This window comes from Lissotriton helveticus, chromosome 4_1 (assembly GCF_964261635.1).
Source record: "Lissotriton helveticus chromosome 4_1, aLisHel1.1, whole genome shotgun sequence".
Taxonomy (NCBI): Eukaryota; Metazoa; Chordata; class Amphibia; order Caudata; family Salamandridae; genus Lissotriton; species Lissotriton helveticus.
In genome coordinates, this window is record NC_136063.1 from 1,139,023,842 (window position 1) to 1,139,035,906 (window position 12,065).

Consider the following 12,065-nt stretch of genomic DNA (forward strand, 5'->3'; position numbering starts at 1 on the left):
CCATACAGACACTACACCAATATCAGAGACTCGGGTCGAGGCATCGCCAACAGGCCTTAGCCAAGATCAAAATACTGGTTCTATAGCCCCGCCATACCGCCCGGCTAAGAACATTCAAAAAAGGAACTTCCAAGGCCGGTTCAATCGAAACCGAAACTCATCGACACGACAGTCTTCGGACCCAACGTCGTCGAACCGAAGGTGATAAAACCAAAGGGCGCCGAGCCGAAGGCGACCGTTCCATATAAACCTTCGAAGCCAAAGGACGTCGAATCGACCAAATCGAGTTCGACTGTCGTAAAAGGGAAAAAGCCTGTCCACGACGGCAAAAAGGCTACGCCCAAGGCGGTCGTCGAACCGAAAGCGAAACCGAAGGTACACCAAACAAAGGCGGTCGAGCCGAAGCCCATCGATCCGAAGAAGGGCATCGAGCCAAAGCCGCAGGCTCCAAAAACACCTCTACAGCCTAAACAAGGTATCGAACCGACAAAACCGCTCAGTCCGAAACAAGTGGTGAAACCTGTAAAAGACGTCAGACCGACAAAACCAGTTGGAAAACCTAAAAAACCAATCCAGGCACCAAAAGCGGTCGAACCGATTACAGGCATCGAACCGAAGAAGGTCAAAACAAAGACTACGACGCCAAGGCAAAAGACTGTGGAAGAGGAGATCATCCATCCAGACTCCTCCACAGAAGATCAGTCCAAGCTATATATTGACCCAAATACTGGGAAAGTGACTGTGTATACAAAAAAGAAAAGACCAGTGCCTGCTGAAGACTTTTCTAGAATTCCACTAAAAAAGAAGAGAGACTGTGCAACCTCTCCTATTCTTTTCCAACCTATCTCTCCAGCTATGCCTACTACTCCACATGCCCCATACTCACCTGCACGCTCTGACTACAACCCAGATGAAGATCAGGACGCAGATGTGGGTTTTGGATATCCACAAAACCCATATGTAGACCCCAATTCACAGCAATGGGGGGGGGGGTGAGCCAGACTCTGAGGGGGCTCATCCCATTACAGACCCTACTGTATACCCAGCTAAGCCATCACCCACAGAAGACACAGTGGCTTTAAACTCTTTAGTGGATAGCGCAACAAGCTACCATAAGGTTGACATGCATTCAGATGCTGTAGAAGAAGACCTTCTATTTGATACGCTGGCAACATCAGAAAGAAGTGTCAAAACACTCCCCATGTTAAAGGGTGTCCTAAAGCACGCAAATGACATATTTAAAGACACTGCTAGGGCACGTGTCATCAACCCTAGAATAGAGAAGAAGTATAGGGCAGCACCAGTAGACCCTACTTACATCAGGGGACAACTGCCTTTAGACTCATTGGTGGTATCCAACGCACAAAAGCGTGCTAATTCACAAACTGCTGGAGAGGCTCCTCCTCCTGATAAGGAGTCCAAGATTTTAGAAGTATCAGGCAAGAGAGTAGCTGCTCGAGCAGCAAACTCATGGAGAATAGCCAATTCTCAAGCCTTGCTGGCTAGATATGACAGGGCGCTCTATGACAGTCTAGAAGACCTCCTCCAACACTTACCTGAGCCTTTCAAAGAGCAGGCAGATGAACTTATACAGGAGGGAAAGCTCATCACCAATGCCTCCATTAAGTGTGCTCTAGACGCGGCAGATACAGCTGCCAGATCTATCAACACAAGCGTACTGCTTAGGAGACACGCATGGCTGCGCATATCTGGATTTAAAAATGAAATCCAGGCCACAATTCTTAACCAGTCTATAAACCCAGATTTTTTGTTTGGTCCAGCAGTTGACTCAATTCTGGACAAAATGAAAAAGGACACGGAGACTGCAAAGTCCATGGGAGCTCTCCAGTCCCAACAACACAGAGCCTCCTTTCGTCGCTCCAACTATAGAGGAGGAGCGCGAGGTAACACATCGCAGCAATCCTCCACATACAAAACTAATACACAATCCACATACAACAAAAACACAAATCGTGGTGGATACCGAGGAAATAATAACAAAGGCAGGGGTCGTGGAGGCAATACCAATAGATCCTCCACTAATACCAAACAGTGACTTTTTGGCACTACCCCCAGACCATACAACACCGGTCGGGGGAAGAGTACAACAGTTCCTACCAGTCTGGCTAAACATCACTACAGACAAATGGGTCAGGCAAATTATCCAACATGGCTATTGCCTAGAACTCACATCAACACCACCCAACATACCACCCGTACACTGTCCAATGTCAAAGGAACATATAACATTATTGCAGCAAGAGGTCATCAGTATGCTGCAAAAGGGGGCCATAGAACCAGTCCCACTCAAACATCAAGGAACAGGAGTATACTCACCATACTTCCTCATTCCCAAAAAGGACGGGTCTCTCAGACCAATATTGGACCTCAGGCCCCTCAACCACTACATTCTATCAGAGCACTTTCACATGCTCACTCTGCAACAAGTCTTACCACTGCTGCGGCAGGGAGACTTCCTAGCAACTCTGGACCTCAAAGACGCATACTTTCATATACCAATACACCCTGCTCACAGAAAGTATCTCAGGTTTGCAATTCAAGGACAACACTACCAATTCAAAGTCCTACCATTCGGTGTAACAACAGCTCCACGGGTGTTCACAAAATGCCTAGCGACAGTGGCGGCGCATCTCAGGAGACAACACATTCATGTGTACCCATATCTGGACGATTGGCTAATACAGGCGCCATCAGCCCAGTAATGTGCCAGCCACATGTCAAAGACCATTCATCTCCTGCACAGTCTAGGTTTCTCGCTCAACTACCCAAAGTCACACCTACAACCCTCCCACGTACAACAATACCTGGGAGCAACAGTAGATACACTAGCAGCAAAGGCATATCCAAACTCAGCACGGATCAACAGAATGCAAACGTTAATCCAAAGGTTCAAACCACAACACTCATTGCCAGCCCGAGTGTTTATGCAACTAATAGGCATGATGGCCTCATGCATTTTCATAGTCCCTCATGCCAGACTACACATGCGTCCGCAACAGGAGTGCCTGGCAAGGCAGTGGAACCAGGCTCAGGGACAATTGAAAGACCTAGTGTTGGTGACCAGTCGCGCATACAACTCTCTGCATTGGTGGAATCCACAAAACTTTTGCAAAGGGCGACTGTTCTAGGAGCCTGTCCCACAAATAGTGTTAACAGCGGACGCATCCCTGCTAGGCTGGGGAGCCCATGTCCTGCATTACACAGTCCAGGGACTGAGGACTACGCAACAGAAAAAGATGCACATCAACCTACTAGAGTTGATGGCGGTCTTCCTAGCCCTAAAGGCATTCAAGAAACACTTATGCAACAAAACCGTGTTGATCCGGACGGACAACATGACAGCTATGTATTACATTCAAAAACAGGGAGGAACAAGCTCCCCACAGCTATCGCACCTAGCTCAGAGTGTGTGGAAATGGGCCATTCAGAGGAACATGTTTCTCATGGCAGAACACCTCCCAGGCAAGGACAATCAAATAGCCGACCTGCTCAGCAGGCACAGTCAACAGATGCACGAAGGGGAGATTCACCCCAATGTGCTCCAACCATTCTTCCGGCATTTGAGTCACCCGGAGATAGATCTGTTTGCCACAAGCGAAAACGCAAAATGCCAGTACTTTGCCGCCAGGTTCCTACATCCACAGTCGCAAGGCAATGCGATATGGATGAACTGGTTAGGCAAATTTGCGTACGCTTTTCCCCCAGCTCCATTAATACCGCTAGTGGCACGCAAAATGCGCCAACATTGGCTAACGCTGATCCTAGTTGCTCCCACATGGGCGAGGCAACCATGGTACACAACGTTCCTAAAACTGTCAGTGGTGCCTCATCAAAGACTGCGACTCACACCCAGTCTTCTAACTCAGAGCCATGGCGAAATCCAACACCCAGACCCGCAACAGCTCAACTTGGCGATCTGGCTCCTGAAATCCTAGAGTTTGGATACCTCAACTTGCCTCCTGACTGCATGAATATTATCAAAGAGACAAGAAGACCCACTACCAGAGCATGTTATGCAGCTAAGTGGAAACGTTTAGTCATTTACTGCAGTAACAACGACATAAACCCATTAGATGCTTCTACACAGAACATCATTTGCTATCTCTTGCACCTCCAACGTTGCAATTTAGCCTACTCATCCATCAGAATACATTTAGCTGCGTTAGCGGCATATCTCCAAAACAGGCAACACCTTTCACTGTTGAGTGCCAGCAATTAAAGCATTTATGGAGGGACTCAAACGAGTAATTCCCCCAAAACACCCACCTTCACCAGTCTGGAATCTAAACATCGTTTTAACCAGACTGATGGGACCACCTTTTGAACCACTACACTCATGCGAACTGCAATTTCCTACTTGGAAGGTGGCTTTCCTTATTGCCATAACTTCACTTAGAAGAGTTAGTGAGCTCCAAGCCCTAACTATTCAAGAGCCATTCATTCAAGTACATGCAAATAGAGTAGTTCTCAGAACAAACCCTAAATTCATGCCAAAAGTGGTATCCCATTTTCATATAAATCAAACAATAGAACTGCCAGTGTTCTTTCAAAATCCACAGACAGTAGCTGAAAGGGCCTTGCATACTCTAGATGTCAAAAGAGCTCTGCTATACTATATAGATAGAAATAAGGCATTTCGAAAGACAAAACAGTTGTTTGTTGCTTTCTCACCACAACACAAAGGCAACCCTATTTCAAAGTCAGGTATAGCCAGATGGATCGTTAAGTGCATTCAGATATGTTATTTAAAGGCAAAACGCACCTTAACAGTTCCCCCTAGGGCGCATTCTACACGCAACTAGGGGCATTCATGGCTTTCCTAGGAAATATTCCTTTACACGAAATTTGTAGAGCAGCCACATGGTCAACCATACATACATTTACCAAACACTATTGTGTAGATGTACATTCTAAACAGCAAGCTGCTGTAGGACAGGCTGTTCTCAAAACTCTTTTTCAGACTGCTGCAGCTGACACAGGCAGCCACCGCTAGGGGAGATACTGCTATACATTCTATTCACAGATATGAATTCAGCAGCCCACATGCCTCGAACGGAATATGCTACTTACCAGTATGCATCTGTTCTTGGCATGTAGGGCTGCTGACATTCATATCGCCCACCCGCCTCCCCGGTGCCTGTCGCAGCTGTAGCATTCACTCTTTGCATGGACATCTCTTACTGTACTATACTCCATCTCTGCCACAATGGCGAAAAACAATCTGAGGATGGAGAGGATGCCCTTGCGCACTGTAGTCCGAGGGAGGAGCCACCTATCTCGTGATACTTCGAAGACTCTTCCAGGACAACAATGTGCAATCATCCGGACCCAACACTAGGCGGCGATCTATGCACAGATATGAATGTCAGCAGCCCTACATGCCAAGAACAGATGCATACTGGTAAGTAGCATATTCCTTACATTTCCCAGGCAGTTCTGAAAAGCACATTCTACACTTGTAACAAAATTCCTAAGTCTGAAGCCTTGGGTTGTTTGACACATCAGGGCTGGCAGTGTGCTGCCGATGATGAAGTTTGGGGAACTGGTGGGCCTGATGAGGCCAAGATTATTCATACAATACAGAAAATGCCACCAGGTGCACATGTCTTTGGTGAGGTGCTAGTGTTAACTCTGATCCCCAACCCCCAGACCATAGTCTGCATCGTTCTCCCACAAACAGTGTCACACTGCAACAACACACCATGTTGCTATACGTCTTTGACCGGTTAACTTGTTGGCTGCTGACCGTAAAGGCCACCTGTGGGAAGCTTGTCTAGGCCCATTTGTCCATTCCCCATGTGTGCAGAAATCAAAGCAGTCATCACTGGGCAGAGCTGGCAACAACTGGAGCAGAGGCCACCTGCCTAGCTGGTTCAGAGGTCATCATCAGCTGACATGTAGTTCCAGTGCCATCCACAATTTGCATCAGACCTTGCCACACGTCTTTTTAATCTTGTGGTGAAGCGTGATCAGGCAAAAGGCATGGTTATAGTAAAATGCAATTATGAGCAATAAACAAATATTCATTGGAAATATTAGTTGAACATGCTGAACCCTCATTTGCTGTGCAATATTACTGGACTCAGTGGTGGGACAAGAATGTCCCTGAATTGTAGATGGAGGGTTACACTTCACCGAGTGTCTCACAGCATGTGAAACTGTTATCCTGACATTTATTTTGGCCCTGCCGATACCTTAATGTGGTGTGTGCATATAAACCTATGCCTGTATCTGGAAATGCGTGGTCTGGCATCTTTCCTGTGACCTATAGAGGGACACCAAGCATGCCCCCATATTAGGCAATGGACTACTGTCCACTGCCATGACCTTGGTACATCATGTAAAGTGGTGGTGGCAGTGCACATGTTTTGTAAGTTTGAAGTGTGACCATAATCTTTTTTTTTTTCTCTGTCTGTGGCACAGAGCGGTTGTGCGTCTCATCCTTCTAATGTAATGTTGTGCAGTTATGTGAAACCTAGAACTTTGCACCAGCATCTGCTGTGCATGTTGAGTGTGTGTAGTACATGTATTATTTTAGGACTGCATGTGTGAGTGAGTCTGAGTGTTGGAGCCTGTGGGATCATTTTGGATGCCCCTGGCACACGATGCAGGATGAGGTCAGTTTCTTCAGACGGCCAAATTGTATTGCTTGCATTCCGTTCCCTGGAGGATGGAGACAGGAGTACCTTTACAAATGCTGTGAAGACTTTGTTAAGAAGTGTAAGTAAGTGGATTATTATGTGGTGTGGCTCTGAGACCTCAGGATATGATAAAGTCTCTAAGGAAATGGCTGTTTTTGCATGATCACCCTCAAATCTTTGGACATATGGTGCTGGTTTTTCAACTCAGAGTGCATGGAGAACTACTAACCAGACCTCAGAGACCGTGCCCTGACCCTTTACCATGTATGTTCAATTGGTCTGTACCCAGTTGGCACAAGTTAAGCTACTTCTAAGTCTCTGATGTATGGTACCATGGGTGCTCAGAGCCTGCAAGTTAAAATTAGGCCTGGGCGGTGAACTCCCCTCCGTTCGTGGAGTTTGCAGAGTTTTCTTAACTCTGCGCTCCATGAAACTCGCGGAGTGCAGAAAACTCAGCTCTGCGTTGCACATCTAAGGTTTTTCCCCACTCGCATTCACCAACGGTAAGTTTGCGAGTGTGAGCTGCTGCTCGGCTAGAATTTCTACCCGAGCGGCCGGAAGATCCGAACTCTGCCGCTTGCTGGAGTCGGCTGAGTTTTTTTGTCACTAAGCGGAACTCCGCGAACTTCACCCAGGCCTAATTAAAATGCCACAGCAGACTGGTAGAAAACTTTAAAACTGCTAACTTGACTTTGCATTTCGAATAATGGCAATGCCCAAACCTCCCTTTTTAATTTGTGTAGGTCATGCATTCACCAGGCCTATCGAGTCCTAAGGCAGGGTGCAGCATGTTAAAAAGCAGATAATGTGTTTTACATGTTCTAAATGTAAAATCTCAAAATTGTCATTTTTACTGTGAGAGAGGCTAGTAGCCTTATTGGTGAGTACAGCCTAACACGCTCACAACTCAGTTATGCTAACTTCTGAATGGGATTACTAAACTTGGTATTTCACGGTATCAAACAACTAGTTATAATAAGCCCAACTTGATGCCCAAGTCAAAATTAATGTAGCTTGTTGCTACATGGTATTTTTAGAAAGTTACCACTCTGTTCCCCAAGTTTCCCAGTAGCCTTTTGCAGATGCTGGCCATGGGACAGCCTTCTGTCCACCCAGGGAGACATTTAAATGGCTCACAGGACAGGCAAAAATACAGGGCTGCCACTGGAGGAGGTGTAAACTCTTTCTGGCAGGACGCCACACAGGGTATTAGCCCAAAAGACGCACGACAAAGGGGAAGTTGCCTTTTCTTTCTGGGTAGAAAGGTTGGTGCCGGGGACAGAAAGGGGGAAACACTGACCAAACCGGTGTTTTAATGGGCTTGTGCCCCCCACACCTCTAGGATGGGTTACAGAGCTTCAAACACTAAGAGTAGGGTACAGACCTATTGAGAGTAGACCGAAAAGAGCACTCTGGGATAGCTAGATGCCACACTTCACAGGAAGTTGTCATCAGGTGAGTGGAAACCAAGTAGCCCATCAGCCAGTGACCGCGACTTCTCCTAGGGCACCCTCTGGACATAAAAGAGGCAACCCAGAACTCAGATGTTGCTTGGACTGGAGTAGAGGACCGAAGGACGACTGCCCTGCTGACCTTGGACATGGCAAGGAAGAGGCTGCACCAAAGTTGGACTGCACCTTCTGCTTCTTGATCTAGTAAAGAAGACTGTGCCTGTGGTGTACTGCTCATGGAGAAGTCATTCCCCGAGCCCAGTCCGAAGATAGCAATAGTCAGTTGCCTGACTTCTGGTTCACAGCACAGGGCCACAAATGCAGAGGAAGGCTGTCTGGGCAAGTTGGTAGCCCAGATCATTGAATCGCTGGGAGACCAAGACCTGATGCCCAAAACTTGCAAGGAGTCTGCTGAACCCAGGAGAGTTGTAAGAGTGCAGTTTGGTCACCAAGAACGAGAGTTATCGCCAAAAGAAGGGAACCGCTGGATTCAGTGTGTCCAATGACTAGTAATCCATTGGTAGCTAGACTTTTGCCTGACTAAAAAGGGCTTAGAGGGACATTAACCCCTGTGGCCAAAGTGACCCCACCTGGACTTTGGGCCAAGGAGTAACCCTAGGAAGATCTGTCAATTCCACAGCATCTTCAACATCCTGTAACCCTTGTGTCAGGACCACCCACCAGATGTCAATGACAAGGGACCATTAATGCTAGAACTGGATGAAGACTGCTTTTCTGGTGTAGGTAACGGTTTCTTTGGACCTTGTTGTTCCTCTGACTGTCTTCCCACCTCAGTTGGTCACCTATAATACTTCTAAGCAACCACGTTCAACTTTGATGTAACTTTCTGCTGAATACGTTTGTGTCAAATTTGTTGAATTTGCCAATGCTTGCTCGCGGTTGAGTGAAAAGTCTTGATTTATTGTTTCTTTAAAAAGCTATATCTCCTAAACCCTCCGGGAGATCTTTTCTATTTTAGTGTCCATAAATACATAAAAATATAACTTATTTTTGTAAATTTGTATCAGATTATTTAAGAGTGGTGTTTCTCTCTTCTTTAGTTGTATTGGTATTGTTTAAATGCTTTATATGTGTTCCTTTGTTGATTCCTGACTCATCGAAGCCACAGCTACCAAGGATTGAGCTAAGGTTTGACAAACAAAGCCTGACTGGTCCTAAGAAGGGTTGGCAGTCTATTACACGGTGAGGTCTCACAGCTACACCTTATAATACACCCCTTTTCCTCAGAAAGTCACAATGTCGGTCAGGTCCAGTTTGGTTTCTTTAACATAACCTTCTGCCCAGTCCATGGGTAGCTGTGGCATAGAGTGTCCGGTTTAATCAAAGTACCAAATGTAAAACACTCAGAAGTACCAAAACAGTTAATAAATAAGAGACGCAAAAAAATAAAAATCGTTTACACCAATTTATAAAAATAGAGTGCATTTTTTTCTTAAATTGGACACCAAACTAACAAATTTATTGAGGGGAACCGGAGGTATGATTTTTCAAAGTTAAGTAAAATACTTTAACTTTAAGCTCTTGGATACAGTAAATCACTGGAAATCGTTAGTAGCCACTGGGCTTAGTCAGCAGCCTGGGCGTCCTCAGTGTCTTCTTCTTTAAAGCAGTACAGTCAAGAAGTGGTCCTGATGCTGAGGATTAAGGATGCTGAAGAGATACAGTTAGTTTTCCTGGGGAGTGATGGACCTGGGGTCCACGAATAGGGTGACCAACTGGCATGAGTGCAAATTCAGGACAAAGGGTCAACATTCAGGACAAAAATACAAGACAGGAGATCAAAATTCAGGACAAAAGGTAAGTTTTACAGGCACATCAGAAGAGGTTGCCCAATAGTATATAAGTAAGTAAATAGACAATCACTTGAGAACAAGTGAAAAGAAGTTTATATTAGGTTGAGACAATTGTGCACTTCATGTTTTTTTTCAGTATGCGTGCGCTTTGAGCAAATGTGCAGGTCTTTCTGTGGTAACAAAACCGCCGCCTCCCACCTTTCCAGCCTCCCAGGGAAACACCCGATGCCCAATCGGCTAGTCCAGCCACCACCCCCCAATGGTGACCCTCCTCTTCACCTAGACCCTCTCTCATGTGTATTTAATTTCTTTTATAGTGCTACTCATCCCATGTAAGTAGGACAGGGTGTCGGAGTGCATTACATCACACACACATTATATAGAGACAATGACTCGTATAAATGTGAAAGTCAATCTATAGGAAATTCACTTAAGATAATGGTGGTTACAAGGTGTAATCATTCTTTCATCCATCATTCAGTCTTTCACCATTCATTCTGTCCATTTGCAAACCTAACCATCATCTATATTTCCTTCCATCCACCCTTTCACTCATCCATCCTTCCATCCACCCTTTCACTCATCCATCCCTCCATCCTTTCACCTTATCAGTCCATACAGTCATCCATCCACTCTTCCTCTCATCCATTCATTCACTCATCCAGCCAGCCATCTACCCTTTTACCCATCCAGCCCTTCTTTCACTTACTCATTCATCAACCTAGTCACTCATCCTTCCACCCTTTCAGTTATCCATCCATCCCCCCTTTTGCTCTCCATCCCTCTTTCATTTAGCCTTCCATCCACCCATCCATCTACTAGACCATTCATGAATCCATCCATTGGTCCCATCACTCATCCATCCTTTCACTCATCCATTCATCCTTTCTCCCATTCACCCACCCTTTCACTCCTTCACTCATCCATCCATCCTTTCTCTCATCCATCCATCCTTTCTCTCATCCATCCACCCTTTCACTCCTTCACTCATCCATCCACCCTTTCACTCATCCATCCTTTCACTCTTCCATCCTTTCACTCTTCCATCCATTCACACTTTCACTTATCGATTAATCAATCCATCCATCAAGTCACTCATCCATCCACCCTTTCATTCGCCTGTCATCCACCCTTTCACTCAACCATCCTTTTACCCGTTCATCTACCCTTCCACCCGTACATCCATTTATTAACCTTTCTCTCATCCATCCTTTCTCTCATTATCCATCCACTCCCCCTTTCATTCATCCATCCATTCCCCCTTTCATTCATCCATCCACCCTTTCACTAATCCATTCATCCAGCCATCCGCCCATCCCTTCACTTACACACATTTTCACATTAATTATGAGCTGAGCCTTTGGCTGCTGAGGTGCAGACAGAAGAGGCCCATTAAGGACTTCACCCCTGCTGTAGTTCCTAAAGCAAGGGGTGGGGCAGGGGAGGCCTCACTATGCCCCTGTACATAGGCAATCTGAAAAAGTGGAAATCATGATTCATGCATGATGCACAGGGCCATTGTGACATGGTGCTGTTTCCAGGGCTTTAAGTGGGCTGAAAAAATTGGGGGGTCTCGCCAAAGGGGGGTTTGATGTAATTAAGGACATGACTTAAAACACCTAAGCTAAAAGTCTGTGCTTCCCAACTGGTAATTTGCTGCTTCTGTCATTGCATCCAGGTGTATAACACAACAAATAGTGTTACACCAACAAGCCAGAACTATTCGCTTTGTCAGTGGTTGCTAGTTGCATTAAAAAAAAGCAGCAACCAAGGCTTTGTTGAATATAACATTGAAAATGCATCCGTTTTAAAATGATGAGACAGTTAAAGGCCCATAACCCTTTTTTTAAACTTGTTTACCACCTTTTCATGAACTGGATTGTCACCTAGCAGCAGGGGTGTTTTTGTTAATTTCTTCCACCTGACTGAATGTCCTGCCCTAGACCGAGGCAGGAGGAGGCCCACCACATACGGTAAGAGCACGGACTGGCCCATTGTCATTCTGTATGTGGCAATCAGCCGCAGGCAGAATGATAGTGGGCGGGGTGGGGCTGCTCTTGTGCTCAGAGGAGTGCAAGGTGGTTCCATCAGGGAGCTGAGGCTTCTGGCAGGGGAACAGTGATGTTCCCTAATGCCCA

The 12,065-nt window shown here is 46.0% G+C and overlaps 1 protein-coding gene across 1 annotated transcript in view; it reads left to right on the top strand.

Moving 5' to 3' along the window:
• ZNF830 (zinc finger protein 830) overlaps positions 1-12,065 on the top strand; it is a 256,345-nt gene that overhangs the window by 129,475 nt on the left and 114,805 nt on the right. The window lies entirely within an intron of this gene.